At 42.1% G+C, this 15,161-nt stretch overlaps 1 protein-coding gene across 4 annotated transcripts in view; it reads left to right on the forward strand.

Moving 5' to 3' along the window:
- The window catches only part of LHCGR (luteinizing hormone/choriogonadotropin receptor), a 1,835,933-nt gene that overhangs the window by 1,062,663 nt on the left and 758,109 nt on the right, over positions 1-15,161 (forward strand). The window lies entirely within an intron of this gene.

Below are 15,161 nucleotides of genomic sequence, written 5' to 3' on the forward strand. Positions count from 1 at the left end.
GAGAGCCAGTTTGGTGGATAGTGCATTTGTTCTTTCGAGAGCCGTGACGTAAAAGTGGAGAGAGAGTGAGTCGCACAGTGATTGTGAGGGGGTCAGGATGGCGATAGTGCATGCTGGTTTGGTGAATTCGGAGATGATTTTGTGAAGTTCTTTGCTGGGGTTTTTGCAGTTTAGGATTCGGAAGTTGTAGTGGGCTTTTTTTGCTTTCCGGATTTCGGCCTTGTATTGATGAAGGTGTCGGGCCAAGGTGGCTCTGCTCGCTTGTGTTTTGTCTTTCTGCCATTTGCGTTCTAGGTATTTATATAGTTGTTTAGTGGTCTTCAAGTCAGGCGTGAACCATCTAGGGAACAGGGCACGGCGGGCTGATGGTTTGCAGGAGGGTGTGAGGCGCATTAGTGAGGTCGTGAGTCATGAGTCAAAGGCGTCGGGGGTTAGTTGTTTATTGAGTTGGCAGGTAGGTGGAGGAGACTGGAGGAGTGTGTTGGCTAGGTCAGGAAGGATTATTAGTTTTTTCCAGCATTTGCGTAGATTTGGGGGTTTAGATTCAAGTACGGGAAGCGGGTCGGGTGAGTAAATGGCGAAAGAAACAATGAAGTGATCGGACCAGATGATAGGGGTGGGGGGTTTTAGATGTATCCATTTGTGGGAGCTAAAGATGGCATCAAGAGTGTGTCCTTTATAGTGAATCAGGCCGTTTATGTGGGGTTGGAGGTTAATCGCGTCTAGACCGTCAACCAAAGAGTGTGTCATAGGGTTGGTGGGGATGTCGAGCCATATATTGAAATCTCCAAGAAGGGTGAGGTTGGGATGGTTTAGTTGAAGGGTGGCAATAGAGTCGCAGAGGTGGTTTGAGAATTGTCTATCATAGCCAGGCGGTCTGTAGATTATTAGGAAGCTTTGTGAGAATGACAGGGAGAGGGATAGTTTAACAAGGAGTGATTCTCAGGAAGGAATGGATGGTTGCTTGTCTATGATTGAGGCGTGGAAGTGAGACTTGAAGACGAATGCTATTCCCCCACCCCTAGAGGGATGGTTCAGTGGGATTATGGAGTAGTCGGAGGGGAAGGCTTCATAGGCGATTGGGGCAAAGTCGTCAGAGAACCAAGTTTCGGTGATGAACACCAGGTCTGGTTTGTCAGAGGCGAGGAGGTCAAAGATGCTGTGTCTGTTTTTTACTATGGATCGGGCATTAAATATGATGCAATTCACTTTGGTAGGTGAGGTTGGTGCCGGAGCTGCAGCGGGAGGGGGTGGGAGGGGAGTGGGTGGAAACTGGAGAGGGAGAGCGGTGGGGTGATTGATGATAGATGGGAAAAGTGGGCGAGCAGAAAAGTTGGCGGGTTTCGGGTGGGAGTGGTTGGATGTGTGTGTTAGGGTGATTGGGTTTGGCATGGGGGATTTGAAGGTGGGGTGTGGGCGGTTAGGAGTTTCAGTTGCAGTCGGTGAGAAATTGAGGGCGAGGGGTTTCAGGAAGGGTGAAGCGAGGGGGGATGGTGGTGATTGGGGGAATGAGGTGGTGGGTCAAGACAGGGAAGGTGATGAGTGTTGAGAGGTTGAGAAGGACCAGGTAAGTTTCCTCTTTAGTGTCTTTGTTGCGATTGGGGTGTGAGAGAGGGTAGGGGGTTCGGAGGGGTGGAGGGGTGAGGCTTCAGTTCTTGCTAAGGCTAGGCGAGCAGTTTTCTAGGGAGGGGGAGGGGTGTGGTCGATGGGGGATAATGGCGGGGATTAGTGGGAAGAGTGTGGGGCGCATGATTGCAGGCCGGGGTGTGTCCGGTATGATAGTGAGGGGAGTGGAGATGGTCAGCGTAGGCTGGTCGGAGGTGGGGTTTGGGGGAGCAGTGGTCTTAGGGCAGTTGACCCCTCTGGCTTGGTGTTTGGAAAGGGGAAGGGTTGGGGATGTGAAGGAGGGTGGGATGATTTGAGAAGGGGGGACGGGAGGCAAGGTGTGCCGGAGAGTCGAGGCGGTCCACGGTGGTCGTTTCCGGTAGAACCTGGTGGATTGGGTGCACTCATGGTTAGTGAAAGGCTATTGGGCACAACTTTCACAGAGAGGCTATTGGGCACACTTCTAAAAACAACTTGCACAGAGAGGTTATTGGGCACACTTCTAAATTCAAACTTTCACAGAGAGGCTATTGGGCACACTTCAAGAACAATTTTCACAGAGGGATTATTGGGCACACTTCTAAATTCAAGCTTTCACAGAGAGGCTATTGGGCACACTTCAAAATTCAAACTTTCACAGAGGGGCTATTGGGCACACTTCAAAATTCGGTTTGGCACAGAGAGGCTATTGGGAACACTTCTAAATGCAGTTTAGCACAGAGAGGCTATTGGGCATACTTCTAAATTCAAACTTTCACAGAGAGGCTATTGGGCCCACTTCAAGAACAACTTTCACAGAGGGGCTATTGGGCACACTTCTAAATTCAGCTTTCACAGAGAGGCTTTTGGGCATACTTCAATAGCAACTTTCAACAGCGGGGCTATTGGGCACACTTCTAAATTCCGTTTAGCACAGAGCTGTTATTGGGCACACTTCTAAAAACAACTTTCATAGAGAGGCTATTGTGCACACTTCTAAATGCCGTTTAGCACAGAGCTGTTATTGGGCACACTTCAAGAACAACTTTCACAGAGGGGCTATTGGGCACACTTCTAAATTCAAACTTTCACAGAGGGGGTATTGGGCACACTTCTAGATTCAAACTTTCACAGAGAGGCTATTGGGCACACTTCTAAATGTAGTTTAGCTCAGAGAGGATGTTGGGCACACTTCAAAATTCAGCTTTCACAGAGGGGCTATTGGGCATACTTCAAAATTCAGCTTTCACAGAGGGGTTATTGGGCACATTTCTAAATTCAGTCTTTCACAGAGAGGCTATTGGGCACACTTCTAAATGCCGTTAAGCACAGAGCTGTTATTGGGCACACTTCTAAACACAATTTTCACAGAGAGGCTATTGGGCACATTTCAAGAACAACGTTCACAGAGAGGCTATTGGACATACTTCTAAATGCTGTTTAGCACAGAGCTGTTATTGGGCACACTTCTAAAAAACAACTTTCACAGAGGGGCTATTGGGCACACTTCTAAATTCAAACTTTCACAGAGGGGCTATTGGGCACACTTCAAAATTCAGCTTTCACAGAGAGGCTATTTCGAACACATCTAAATGCAGTTTAGCACAGAGAGTCTATTGGGCACACTTCAAAATTCAGCTTTCACAGAGGGGCTATTGGGTACACTTCAGAATTCAGCTTTCACAGAGGGGCTATTGGGCACACTTCTAAATGCAGTTTGGCACAGAGAAGCTTTTGGGCACACTTCAAAATTCAGCTTTCACAGAGGGACTATTGGGCACACTTCTAAATTCAAACTTTCACAGAGAGGCTATTCGGCACACTTCTAAATGCCGTTTAGCACAGAGCTGTTATTAGGCACACTTCTAAAAACAACTTTCACCGAGGGGCTATTGGGCCCACTTCTAAATTCAAACTTTCACAGAGCGGCTATTGGGCATACTTCTAAATACAGTTTAACACAGAGAGGCTATTGGGAACACTTCTAAATGCAGTTTAGCACAGAGAGGCTATTTGGCACACTTAAAAATTCAACTTTCACAGAGGAGCTATTGGGCCCACTTCTTAATTCAAACTTTCACAGAGGGGCTATTGGGCACACTTCTAAATGCAGTTTAGCACAGAAAGGCTATTGGGAACACTTCTAATGCAGTTTAGCACAGAGAGGCTATTGTGCACACTTCAAAATACAGCTTTCACGGAGGGGCTATTGGGCACACTTCTAAATTCAGACTTTCACAGAGAGGCTATTGAGCACACTTCTAAATGCCATTAAGCACAGAGCTGTTATTGGGCACACTTCTAAAAACAACTTTCACAGAGAGGCTAATGGGCAATTTCAAGAACAACTTTTCACAGAGAGGCTATTGGTCACATTTCAAAATTCAGCTTTCACAGAGGGGCCATTGGGCACACTTCTAAATGCAGTTTAGCACAGAGGGGCTATTGGGCACACTTCTAAATTCAAACTTTCACAGAGAGGCTATTGGGCACACTTCTAAATGCCGTTTAGCACAGAGCGGTTATTGGGCACACTTCTAAAAACAACTATCTCAGAGGGGCTACTGGGCCCACTTCTAAATTCAAACTTTCACAGAGGGGCTATTGGGCACACTTCTAAATGCAGTTTAACACAGTGAGGCTATTGGGAACACTTCTAAATGCAGCTTTCCAGAGGGGCTATTGGGCACACTTCTAAATGCCGTTAAGCACAGAGCTGTTATTGGGCACACTTCTAAAAACAACTTTCACAGAGAGGCTTTTGGGAACATTTCAAGAACAACTTTCACAGAGAGGCTATTGGGCACACTTCAAAATGCAGCTTTCACAGAGGGTCTATCGGGCACACTTCAGGATTCAGCCTTCACAGAGGGGCTATTGGGTACACTTCTAAATTAAAACTTTCACAGAGAGGCTATTGGGCACACTTCTAAATGCTGTTAAGCACAGAGCTGTTATTGGGCACACTTCTAAAAACATCTTTCACAGAGAGGCTATTGGGCACATTTCAAGAACAACTTTCACAGAGAGGCTATTGGGCACACTTCAAAATTCAGCTTTCACAGAGAGGCTATTGGGCACACTTCTAAAAACAAGTATCACGGAGGGGCTATTGGGCACCCTTCAAAATTGAAACTTGCAGAGAGGGGCTATTGGGCACCCTTCAAAATTCAGCTTTCACAGAGAGGCTATTGGGCACACTTCTAAATTCAAACGTTCATAGATGGGCTATTTTGCACACTTCTAAATGCATTTTAGCACAGAGAGGCTATTGGGCACACTTCTAAATTCAAACTTTCACAGAGATGCTATTGGGCACACTTCTAAATGCAGTTTAGTACAGAGAGGCTATTGGGCACACTTGAAGAACAGCTTTCAACAGAGGGGCTATTGGGCAGACTTTTAAATGCAGTTTAGCAGAGGCAGGCTATTGGGAGCACTTCTAAATGCAGTTTAGCACAGAGAGGCTATTGGGCACACTTCTAAATTCATGCTTTCACAGAGAGGCTATTGGGCACACTTCTAAATGCTGTTTAGCACAGAGCTGTTATTGGGCACACTTCTAAAAACAACTTTCACAGAGGGGCTATTGGGCACACTTTTAAATTCAAACTTTCACAGAGGGGCTATTGGGCAGACTTCAAAATTCAAACTTTCACAGAAAGGCTATTGGGCACACTTCTAAATGTGTTTAGCAGAGAGCTGTTATTGGGCACACTTCTAAAAACAACTGTCAAAGAGAGGCTATTGGGCACACTTCAAGAACAACTTTCACAGAGGGGCTATTGGGCACACTTCAAGAACAACTTTCACAGAGGGGCTATTGGGCACACTTCTAAATTCAAACTTTCACAGAGATGCTATTGGGCAGACTTCTAAATGCAGTGTAGCACAGAGAGGTTATTGGGCACACTTCTAAATGCAGTTTAGCACAGAGAGGCTATTGGGCACACTTCTAAATTCAAACTTCCACAGAGGGGCTATTGGGCACACTTCTGAATGCAGTTTAGCACAGAGAGGCTATTGGGCACAGTTCTAAATTCAAACTTTCACAAAGATGCTATTGGGCAGACTTCTAAATGCAGTTTAGCACATTTAGGACAGTATAGAACAGAGTCCCTTAGCTGAGTGGTAGGGTAGTATGGCGTGAAGTAATTGGTTCTGGCCCCGCCCTTTCCACACTTACTTATTGTTGGCTTCTTGCTTCACCTGCTGATACCTGCAGATACGATCTGGAGCGGTCTCTATAGGAGCTGTCCTTTGCTTCAGGTCCTTAGTCGCAAGGGCTGCACGGGCAGAGGACTGCCCTGGGAGGACTAGCAAAGAAGGGGGGCCTTCTGGGGAGCCAATCAGTGGAGGGGGCGGGTACCAGGGCCAGGAAGCGGAGAGCAGACGAGGGCTGTGCGGCTACGGAGGGCGAGATGTGCTGGATTTACACTTTTAGGCGGCAAGAAAATACACAGGAGGGCCTGGGGGGCTGTTTACTCACCGGGTGAAGCTGCAGTCAAGTGACACTTAAGTATATTTCGTTTTGGCATTCTGATGTATCCAGCGTATGTTATTGACTTATCCTAAAGACGGTGAGGGAGAGCTATTCACTAAATGCTCACCCACTATCTTGTTTGGTGGTTACTGTTAGCCATTACCAGATATTCATCCCATTTACATTTAGTTTGGCCACATCAGATTGGGTAGGTCTACCCTGAGGACACATATTGGTACGTGCATACATAACTGAGTATTAATATGATGTAAGACAGACGCTATGTAAGGTGAATAGAGAGAGGACTGCATGTGACCAAGTCCCCGGGTCACGTGATTAAGAATACATAGACTCGCGATTCCAAGATGGCCGCTGCCACTTGGAAAAAAAACAAACTCAGGAGAGTGCGTCCAAGAAATGTGGAAAAACAGTAAGATGGGGTCCGGGTGAACACAAAAGTGGAAAGTGTACTGGATGTGTTGCCCAACATACCGGCTGACTAAACTAAATATAAACGGGATGAATATCTGGTTATGGCTAACAACCGCCAAACAAGATAGTGGGCGAGCATTTAGTGAATAGCTCTCCCTCACCCTCCGAACAAACTAAATGTAAACGGGATAAATATCTGGTAATGGCTAATATTAACCGCCAAACAAGTTACTGGATGAGCATTTAGTGAATAGCTCTCCCTCACCCTCTTTAGGGTGAGTCAATAACATATGCTGATACATCAGAATGCCAAAACGAAATTTACTTGAGATATAATTGGGAATATGAAGTAATTCTGCACGTAACTCTCCCATCTAGGTCACTTCCCTACTGATGAAGCAGACTGTCTTACAAACTACAAAACAACATTGTGGGGAGCAGAGAGAGCCTAAAACCTCCACTCGAAGATCACTACGAATAAAGTCATAACCATGAGAATGGGTAAGCAGTATAGACGGAACAGAACAAAACAAGAAATATTATGTACATAATTAGAGAAACATAACCCTGGATTATTGATCAACAGGGTGATCGTTGACAGTAATCGTTGAAATCTGAAGAACTGGATGCACTATAACTAAAGTGCAAACAATTAAACGAAGACTGGTAAGAATACTTTTATCATAGATAAGTTAATTGTAGATGCCTATTTGAGATCCAAACAGAGATAGAGACTGATGGTGCGCCTTTGTATGTATTCACCTTCTAGGGAAGTTGAAAACAAAAGGACGTCCATAAAAGAAAACATAAGACGCTCTCCTCCAGACCAGAAAACAGAGATTGAGACATGAAACAAGAAGATTGTCTATTTTAATAAGTGTAAGATGACCATCCAAGTCATAGTTAGTGTCCTGAAGAAATCAGACAGGGTTTCCAATTTCCAATTTTGCTGAAACCGGTTGACAAAAATAGGCTCAGGGTGATAACATGCTCCCCGAGACACACATAATAAGCAGTGAGCTCGGTGCAATTGCATCATTTTATGAGAAGTGGAAAAAAAGAAAAAATGAACATACACACGAAATGACCAATCAACTAAGTGGATTGTGTTTTAACACTTTTGTTGCTATATTGCATGTGTAATTGATAAGTCACACAGGATGGAAGCATCATAAATAAATCATAAGAGGAATAACTTATAAACTGTGTGCACACATTTTTAGCAGATAGAGAAAGTAGTGAGAGACGGTAGGGTGAGTTTCTCATCTATCCCCTAACCTAGATAGGTGTTAAAGCAGCGCTCACTAGGGATAGTACACCATCTAAGGGATAGTGAGATTCTTTACAGGGCATTTAGTTATATGTAGGGACTTTAGTTGTAGAAGCAATTTTCAAGTAAATAGATTCTGTCTGTGTTACTTTAAACAGTAAAAGAGACAACCATATGATTATGATAGCTGAATATAACTTGTCTGGAGGATGGGAGAAAAGGAGCCTGTACAAAAACAACCAGATGGTTAAAATTCATGAGAGCACGTAACTTAACAATGCTGAGTGGAACATACAAAGATGACATACCACCTAAAGCCACCTGGCAAAGAGGCAAGTCATCCTCTATTCTTGATTATTTGTTCTTATCACAATGTGCAGTACAAAATTTCATCAACTTTAGAGTTGTAAATAATAACAACAGCGATCGTAACATACTGGAAATTGTATGGGGTAGACAAAAATAGAATAAAGTGGAATGTACCAAAGCTAAATAAGTTATTAGAAAACCTAGAAAGAGAGGATGAACAAAAAACGAAGTGGCTAAGGTCCCTGAGTACACTCAAGCTTTAATGTTGTTTTCGGAGGTGCATGTAAACTGAGACAGTTGCGTACAAAATATAAGAATGTTGTGGTTCAACATAAAATAAAGATCAAACAAGAACAAAATGAACAAATGTTATTGCCACTAGTAACCAAATCAAGCTCCATGATATGGAAAATGCTAAATGAATTGATGAACAAAAACATAGAGCCAATAATGCTAAATTCGATTTCTGAAGCAGATTGGATTCCATATTTTACAGCCAACTATAGAGATCCTGATCAGATGACAAACATGGTCTACAATCAGATAGATAAGAAACAACTTCAATTTGATCGTCACAACATTATGACACTAATTAAAAGACTAAATATGTCAAGAGTGCCTGGACCTGATGGTCTTTCAAACGGGACACTAAAAACTAAACTGAATGAATGGACAGAAATTCTTTATGTACTGTTCAAAAGAGTTATTAGAACTGGGTTCATACTTGATACTTGGGAAAAAATCAATCCTTGTCCCAATTTTTAAAAAAGGCGACAGGAAGCTCCCTGAGAATTACTGACCCCTGGCGCTGTTAGATATTCCGGGCAAATTAAATGTGCGCCTGATATTGAGAGATTTAATCAAATGGCTTGTGTGAATACATTGACTGGTTCACAGCGGTCCTGGGGACGTCAATTAATCTCACAATCCTGTCAGCCTTAAAAAAAAAAACAGAGACCAAAAAATACCTGATTTTTCTGGCATACATTGATTTTCGAATTGCATTTGACTCTATTTGCAGAAAAATATTATGGTCAAAACTGATACAGTCAAGCTGTCCAAATTACATACTACAAGCCCTGCAACAGTTTTACACAAACAAAACCATTCAGGCCAAAGTGACCAAAGCGAACTACTATCTGATTCTATACCTATGAGTCGAGGTCTTAAACAGGGCTGCATATTTGCGGAAACATTGTTTAACTTTTACATGAAAGATATGCATCCGCTATTCCATAATTCGACATCTTTTCTGCCACAATTGGGAGCAAAGCCAATCCCCCATCTGTTTTATGCTGATGACTTGGTCATAATTGACCGGACTTCGATAGGTCTGCAAAGGCAATTGAACAAGCTATCTCAATATGCTAAGGCGAATATGCTATCAATTAATGCCAATAAATCAAATATCATGAGATGGCATAATCCCCAAAAAAGAACACAGCAAGCTTTCAGGTGGTTTGTGGATAATAACACAATTGAAATAATAAAGGTGTACAAATATTTGGGTGTTGTTATTAATGACTTTAATAGCGCTTTAAGCCAAATCGCTTTACAATATAACTGGCACAAGAAGGAGAGAAGCATATTTACAAGCATTAGACAAGTCATTAGAACAACATGTATAACAATTTACAAGGAGGAGGGGGAGAGTGGGGGAAGGTGAAGGGGGTACAGAGTCTGTTTTGTGGTCTGGGAGGGGGAGGGGAAGGGAAGGAGGAGTGATCTGGTGTCCTCAATGCTCTTAAGTGGTATCAGTGACGAATTTAAGGTCCTGAGGAAGGGGGGAGAGGCAGGGCAAGGGGGGGTTAGCAGGGGAGAGGGGTAGGGAAGGGGAGTCAGGGGGGGAGTGAAGAAGAAAGGCTTTCAGGGAGGAGCGGAAGGATGAGTAGGTGGGGGTGGAGCGGATGGGGAGCGGAAGGGAGTTCCAGTGTAGGGGGGCCAAGAGTTGGAAGGAGCAGAAGTGTGAGGAGGCACATGGGGCTGGAGGTACAGTGAGGAGGTAGAGGTCTGCTGAGCGGATAAAGTGGGAGGGTGAATAAAAAGAGAGGAGGGAAGAAAGGTAGGGGGGGCCAGGTCATGGAGAGATTTGTAGACAAGGCAGAGGAATTGAAATTTCAGTTGTGAGAGAAAGGGAAGCCAGTTATCCCTGCACTGATCCCTGAGGAAAACCATAGTTCAGGGGGAGGCTGGAGGAGGTAAGGCCACCCCAGGAGACAGTGAAGGATCGATTGGAGAGGTAAGAGGAGAGCTACGAGAGAACAGAGCCTTGAAGCCGAGGGAGGACAGAGTGCTGAGAAGTAAGGGGTGATCTACGGTGTCAAAAGCTGCTGAAAGATCTTCTAGCCTATATCTAGCCCATACAAAAGGACTGTTTCTACCTTCCCAATATAGTATTTGATCGCCGGTAAAAGGGAGAAACCACACACGTTCCTTACAATACACTTCATATGGGACCTCATAGGCATCAGTATGACCTTCAGTGTATCTTTCCACATCTTAATGGAAGAGGCATAGGTCAAGTTGTATGCCAGATAGCGAATAGAGGCCTCCTTCTGAATCCAATGATCATCGCATGACTAAAGGCTTTTTTCCCACTAGACAATACAACCAGAGTGCCCCTGGTGCCCCTGGGTGGTAGCACTGCGCGGTATAAATCAGCATAACATAACGCAGCGTAAATCAATCAATAGAGAACCAACTGGCTCCCACTAGCCAGACTTACATCTTCCAACTACCTCAATAGGAACATCAGCACACTAGCATTCTCTCACTCACACATAAACATTCTCACCTTCCAACATTGTCTCTGACCTCATGCATTACAGACAATCTCGCATCCATCCTTCCAGCAAGGCACTTCTCAACAAGTTTGTTACAGATAGTGTTCAACAATGTAGATTTGAATCAGTCCTAGAACAAGAGAAAATATTCTGAGACAATAATATTTTCAGAGGACAACAGTTGTCTTTACTTTCAGATAAAACTAAGTGAATTGCTTTGTTTCAAATTTTATTCAAAGACGTGTTTTATCTTTTTGAATAAAACAACCAATGAAGATTTGTATGTCTCTACTGTGGAGTATTTTATTCTGCTGCATAGATTTGTCCTTTATATTTGTTTTTATATGTATGGATGTTAGTGCTAATTGGCATGAAAACATTAGCAAGATAATAGAAGGCAGGTTGTGCTTTCTTTTCTGTAGGCAAGCTGCCTGTTTTTCATGTGGACTATTGTAGGAGACTTGCCCAGCAATGTTTCAAACAACCAATGTCAATTTGACGTGCTTCAGAAAAATGATTAAAGAAATTATTATTCTAAGATTGGCAAGGAGAGAGTTCTGTAGACAAGGACCCAGAACAGAGAAATCCTGTCTCCTTTGGGAACCTATCAAGCAGGGAAGGACAACCAGCACATGTTATTGTGCAGACTGAAGATAGTGCTTCAGACGATAGAGATACGTCTTACTAGATAGACATGACAGAGCCAGACCATGAACGTATGTAAAAACCAAACAGAGTATTGTTTAACGTAATCATCTGTCTGACTGGCAGCAGGCAGTGAAGAAATATCAGACATTGGGAGATATGAAAGAACTTCAGTACATTACAGATGACTCTAACTGTTGCATTTTGAGCAGCCTGTAAGCAAGAAAGTTGACTTTGTGGGACACCTAATAAGAGGGCATTCCCATAATCTAATTTAGAATTGACCCATGTGCCGACCACTGATGGCAGCAGGAATGAAGTTGAGAACAGAGCTTAATAGGTGAAGCCTGTAAAAGATAATTTTGACTCCCCAAGTTAGACTGCTAATACCAACTTACATTTTGTATTTTATGTGCGAAGAAGTTGAGAGTTCAAACAATAAAGGATTATGTGACATCACCAATGGGTAATTTAGCAAATGTTTAGGACCAAAAAGGATAATCACTGTTTTGGAGGTGTAACATTGTAGTTTATTGGATAACATTGGTCGTATAATTTCCAATGTACAATTGACAATGTTCTGAAAAGAGGCTGTGGAATTACTGACACGCTTGTCATCTGCATAAACGTGGTATTGGAGATCAGATTTGGGGAAGATCAAAATAAGTGTCTGAATTTAGACATTGAAAAGTAGTAGAGACAAAGACGCTCCCTGAGGTACCCTACAGGAAATTGGGATCACATTAGTAAGAAAGCCCCCAACGTTAACCTTTTGAGAACGATCATTTCCTAATGAATGAAACCAGACCAATGTCTGCTGAGACACACCTGCCACTTCAGACAACCTGGACATCATAACATTAAACTCTATCATATCAAAGGCTGTTGAGAGATCTAGCATAATCAATAGTGTAAAGAGGCCATCATCAGCATATTTCAATATTTAATCACAAATGGTCATTAAAGCTGTTTCTGTTCCATAGGATGGGTGAAACCCTGATTGGAAAAAGCCTAGGAGTTGGTGCTTTCAACATGTTCTTGCAGCTGATAGGTAACCACCTTCTCCAAAATTGTTTTGCTGCTCAGGGTATTCCCAGCTATCGGGCAATAGTCCTGTAGTAGCTTTGGTCGAGCAAAGTTTTCTAGGACTCTGGAACAATCCCCTGAGATATAGAGATATTGACAAATGGTGTGATCAAATCAGTTAAAGAGTGGGCCTGCCAACGGGCAACGGTCGCCAGTCATTAAATCGAACAGAAAGAGCATTGATAGGTAAAAATATCTTTTTTCTCCCAATAGCCAAAACGTTCTCCACATATTCTAGGACTGGAGCTTGTTTGTATAATTATACCAGTCCTAGAATATATTGAGATTGCTGATAAGGAGGGGAAAATAAATATTGTTGGTCGCAACAATGTTTTTTCTCGGGTTGTAATGGCATGGAAGCATCTGCAACACATGCCACCTAAAAATCATTTTTAAGGTTAATAGCTTTCAAAGCCAAATGCTGTGACAAGATCATGTCTGACGATATTAAGGAAGAATCCAAGTAACCTTGGCAGAAACTCATTCAGGGAAAGAGGGTTTAAGAATCAATATCATATTACTAAAATCCTTCTGAATTATTTTCATTTTAGACACAAATACATTATTACATTTGTTTGCTCATTAAGTCGTTGGCAAAGCATTTGTTAAAACACAATTAGGATTACAGGATATATTTATGTGTCAAAGAGTTCTCTAAGTTTATTGATGGCAATATTCATTTGATTTAGCAGAAAAACAGATTTTGCACCAAAGATTGCTTTTTTATAACTACTTTAATGCTATTTTAGTGGAATGAAAAGATAAAGCATCCATGTGTTTTCTCCAGATTATCTCTTTTCTGTGGTAATCTTGCTTCAGGATTCACAGTGTGGGGGCATACCAAGGATTATAATGTTTTTGGTTGTTTAACCTGTAAAGGAGCAAGATGGTTGCACAATGACTGTAGACTATTCATATTGGACAATATATATTTTCTGCATTGAGTATCCAAGTCAGGAAGCACTAACACTCAGATAAGGTCTTGCCCCATGATCCTGTGTAAATCCTTAGTGCTACATGAAAGAGAATGGGCAGATAGGGCCATAGCTGAAGAAGAAAGTAGGTTATCTCGTTCAAATGCAAAATGGTCTGACCATGTTATTAGAATTGTATCCAAGAAGACAATTCAAAATTAAGTAGGGGCCCACCGTCAATTTCTTGATTTATTATTTGAAATAAAAAGTAATGATAAGACCAGCCCATTTTGTGTTCCAGTTTGTGGGGTAGAAGTGTTGTGGTGGGTGGTATTAGAGCAGGAATATTTCTCTTTAATATAAATCACTAGTAAATATTATTCTATAACAGAATATATTGCAGTCTCCTGCTGCTCTTTCCAAAATATAGCTCCTGCTGCCTCCCTCAAGTAAGCCTGAAAGGAATACATGAATATTTCACAAAATACAGTTGGCTCTCCTCGGGTTTGGTAAACATTGTTGTGGTCAGGTCATATTCTATATTTTGCGGTATGCGGGTGAAAGATATTGTGGGTTTATAGGGTGGGCCAACATGAGATTAGGGTACAGGTAGATGTTGCATATGCTGGAGGTCAATTCTGTTTTGCCTATACATTTTCTGCAGTGGAATTCCCTACCGTAGGACCATAGATGGCCCAATTGCGTGGTGCCCGTTATGAGTGTGGACTGATTGTGAGTTGTGTTTGTCATGCCCTGCACATTCCAACATGCCTGATACAGATGGTACAATGTTGAATTGACCTATACATTCAGATTCATAGAATAAAACCTGAGCAGATACTTAATACACAGGAGAACAACTTGCACTCTGCATGCCAACCTGCATGCTGCCATTGCTTGCCAATCATTCAAGCTGAATCTATGCCAAGTTCATGACACTATAAGCAGATCAACCAAGGAATACAGTTCACTATATGCTTCATGTGCAGTCCTGCAAATTTTTTTTATTGTGCACTTAGTTTATTACAGCTTTAGACACATTTAAGAAAGTACATTAACAGCAAATAAAAATTACATAACATATTCACACAATACACTTAAAAAAACGATATAAAACATAAATCACATTTCATCAACGACCTCACTACATTTCCTTTCACCCCAAGGGCTTATTTTGATTAATGTATATAATAATGTTACTGTGCAAATGTATCAATTTGTACGCTTCTTCAGAACTTCTTTCCATATATTAAAAGCTACAGCAGTGATTACTATGGATGATGCGCCCAGTATGGTAGACCAAAATTGGTCACCAAAACAGTTTCAATATTTGTAAGAAATTCTTTATATCCACAGGAATGGAGAGTCTGCAACAGTTCACAATTCATCAATACATGGCGACTTGTCTCAATTTCCGTTTGACATATTCGGCAAAGATGTTTTTCATGGGCAATTTTTTGCTCAGCTCCAAGGAAATCCATAGTGGGGAGCAAATTCAAATGTAAATACAAAATAAAATGTACAAAATAAAATGTTTAAATTCATTAGTACAGAGCTTTAACAAGTATGTGGCTGGTAAACATATATGTAAGCCTAATGTTGAAAAGTCAGAATATCTGGTTTTACCATGTAGTTTGTTTACATTACTTGCCATG

This window comes from Ambystoma mexicanum, chromosome 4q, assembly GCF_040938575.1.
Source record: "Ambystoma mexicanum isolate Mex_15411 chromosome 4q, UKY_AmexF1_1, whole genome shotgun sequence".
Taxonomy (NCBI): Eukaryota; Metazoa; Chordata; class Amphibia; order Caudata; family Ambystomatidae; genus Ambystoma; species Ambystoma mexicanum.